We start from the raw sequence: 3,519 nt of genomic DNA, 5'->3' as shown, positions 1-3,519 counted from the left end.
AGACCGAAACCTACTTAAGGACCGAACTCACTCTTCGGTTCGGATCAGACCCTTCGGACCGAAGCTTCATCTGCTCTCGGTTCATTTCGCATTCGCCTCCCATGTGACACTATCGCCTGTGAGCTTCTCGGACCGAACCCACTTTCAGTCCTCAACAACATGAACCGAACCCTCGCAGGTTCGCTCCTCATTTCCCGGTTTTCGACCCTTTTCGCGTTTTAATCCCGTTTTCGATGATTTTCGCGTGGGATTTTCACCCAAACTTATATTTTAACATATAAGACCCTATATATTCATATTATAATCACATTTTGGGGGGAAACCCATATCTAGGAATAATATCTTTGGTGCAAGATATTGGTTTTGAGTGTTGACTTTCCCATAAAGTAATGACACAAGCTATCTCCCATACCCACCTTATGAGAATCTCCAGTCACTATTCATCTCTATCTGGTCAACTATTTGTCCTCTCACACTTTTCTCCAGCAAGTCACCTTAATGAAAGACTGGAAAAATCCTTATCCCTCCTCCCAAAATATTCATTCTTCTCACCAAAATTCAAACCCATTTCTCTCTCACTTTCTCTCTCTAAACTCCAGATTTCAAGGTTGTTCTTGAGCATTCTCCTCCACTCATGGTAAGTATCTTCATCCTACACCTGGATACTCTACACTCATTCACTCAAATCATGGATCTCTTATACAAATATCGTCAGATTTGTGCCTAGGATCTTCAAATCTTCAAGCACCTCCCAAGTGTTCTTGACTTGGGAACCTCTTTTCTTCCACATCCATCCCAGAAAATTACTCAAGGTGAGTTCATACCCCTACATTTTCATGTTTTCTTCAAGTTTTAGGGGGGGGATACAAGTTAATACACCAAAAACTTATTTAAACTCAAACAACAGCTTTCATCGGGAAAGTTTAGTTCCATTCACAGACTGTTTTGAACATCTTAAACTTTTTAGTTTTCAAAACTGTACAAGTTGCGAATAGTTCAGGTTTGTACCTTTCTAATGACTACTTGCACATGCTCATACGATTTTTCTACAATTTTTGGAGATTTTTACAAAACTGTCTATCATTTCAGAAACAACTTTGGACCAGTCTGTAAAGTTGAACATTTTCACACAAGTTAGAGACCTATAATGTAACACCCATGAAAAATAGGTCAATAACAATCACATGTGATTATACGAATCATGTAATGTGATTTTGTTAAAACTAGTAATGTAGTAAACTCACTATGTATTTCATGATAATTCTAATATAAATATGAACTTTCATACATATTTTATGATACAACTAAAAGTCTACGTCCATACGATCCCAAAAATGTAGAGAACGTCTGAATCTGACTTCGCGTGAAGAAGTTATGATAAACCGAACACTATAAATCTCTATAATAAGAGGAATTTGAAATAAACTTAGAATTAGCTATTTAATTCGAAAAGACAGTTGTAGTACTCGGAATTACCTACGCGTACATATAAAGAATGTCAAAAACGGAGTTCGTATGCAAAAGTTATGGCCTTCCGAAGATGTCGCTGTCAGAAACCCTAATTTGATTGAACTCACGACGTGAGCATAAAAACTCACGACGTGAGGTGTCAAACCGCCATATTTCGGATCGAGAAGGTGTGACGAGGCTGCGAGGGGATAAGATCCAAACTCACGACGTGAACATTGATAATTCACGACGTGAGGAGTCATTTTGCCACCTTCGGAAGCTAGAAGACGGATGGCAAGTCTACGAAGAGATAAGTTTGGAACTCACGACGTGAACAATGAGTTTCTCACGTCGTGAGGGTCCAAAATCCTTCCTATAAATAGCAGGTCCGACTTCAGCTAGTCCTTACACCATTTCCCTTTCTCCTCTCTCCTGTGCTGAAGCCATCTTGCATCCCGAGCCCCGACGACCTCGTACGCTGACCATTTCTGCTTAGACTGCATAAAATCACGCTATTAAGGTGAGTTTCACGGCCCCACTTTCTAATATTTTCGGGGGAAAACGCATGCTAAATATTGTATATACGTTATTATTATGTCTATATGATAGTATATTAGTATCAACGTAGATAGTTATAATAACCGGGATATAGTTATTTCGTATCTAAAAATATACAACTATCGTAAAGTTGTTAGCATGTTATTGTTATAGTAGTATACTAATGTAGATCTTGAGTTATACTTAGGATTCTATATATATTATGTGTGCGATATAGTTCCAGAGTTATACTCGGAAGTTCTATATGTTAATTGATAAATATGTTGTTATTGTTGGTTTTATGTCAAGATAAAACCGGGTATGTTATATGTTGTTGTTATTGGTTTTATGTTAAGATAAAACCTGGTTTTAATTCTAATTATAGCTGTTATACTGCCTAAATGTTATGAAATTAGGAGTAATGTTTAAAAGCGTAGTCTAGTAACTTAGGGTTTTAAACACGAAAATGCTTTTGTTGTTAGAATTATAGAACGCCGTCAAAGTCTACCTGAGCTACTGTATTCATCATCTAAGATTGGGGATCTTAGTGAAAGTCCTCTGACCTGTATTCGTTAATCCCGTGTGAGCGTGACAACCCTACCGTGGTTGTTAGTTACAACCAATATTTGGCGGGTGACGAACTTGCCAAATTTACTACCTTCCGACGTCGATGAAGCGTGTGGAAACTACCGCAAGGTGTGATCCTTGTACTACTGCAAGGTGTGATCCTTGTACTACCGCAAGGTGTGATCCTTGTACTACCGCAAGGTGTGATTCTTGTACTACCGCAATGTGTGATCCTTGTAACTACCACAATGTGTGATCCTTGTAACTACCACAAGGTGTGATCCTTGTAATAATAACCAGAGGTATAAAACTAAGTCATACAGTCGTAGCCACAGACTCATGGTAGCATAACTTTAGAAGCATTATACTTTGTCGATATACAAGTATGAATGTTAAGTATAAGTTTCCCAAAAACTTATACTCTAAGTATAAGAATCTAGTAGGTATATTACTTGTATATTAAGTAGGCCACTATACCTATCCTACTTACTCGTATAGAATTGAAATAGATTTATACGTAGCGGTTTTACTCGTATAGAATTGAAATAAGATTTATACGTAGCAACATTCGTTTGTATGGAATTACAAACACTTACATTCATAATATATGAGAGTTATAGGTAAACTACTTATTTGGTAAGTAAACTATTATACCTAGGATACATATGCTAAACGTTGGAGAGTCAAAATGATACTTTCAAAACTATAGTTTTGAAACTTGGAAAATGTATTATTTTTATATGGAGTCAAAACCTGTGGACTCACCAACTTTATGTTGACGTATTTTTAAATTGCATGTGTTTTCAGGAAGTTGATAACTATGATACAAGAAATGACGTTACACCGCCCGGTGTTTCCGCCGACGGCCGGGGTGTGATAGATTGGTATCAGAGCTATTAACTATAGTGAATTAATACTTTCTTAGGAAAGCACGACTATAGTTTAGGGCTTACTCTGTTAGGTTTA

This window comes from Lactuca virosa, chromosome 9 (genome assembly GCF_052849685.1).
Source record: "Lactuca virosa cultivar CGN04683 chromosome 9, Lactuca_virosa_CGN04683_v6, whole genome shotgun sequence".
NCBI classification, from domain to species: domain Eukaryota; kingdom Viridiplantae; phylum Streptophyta; class Magnoliopsida; order Asterales; family Asteraceae; genus Lactuca; species Lactuca virosa.
Note: the sequence above shows the minus strand (reverse complement) of the source record.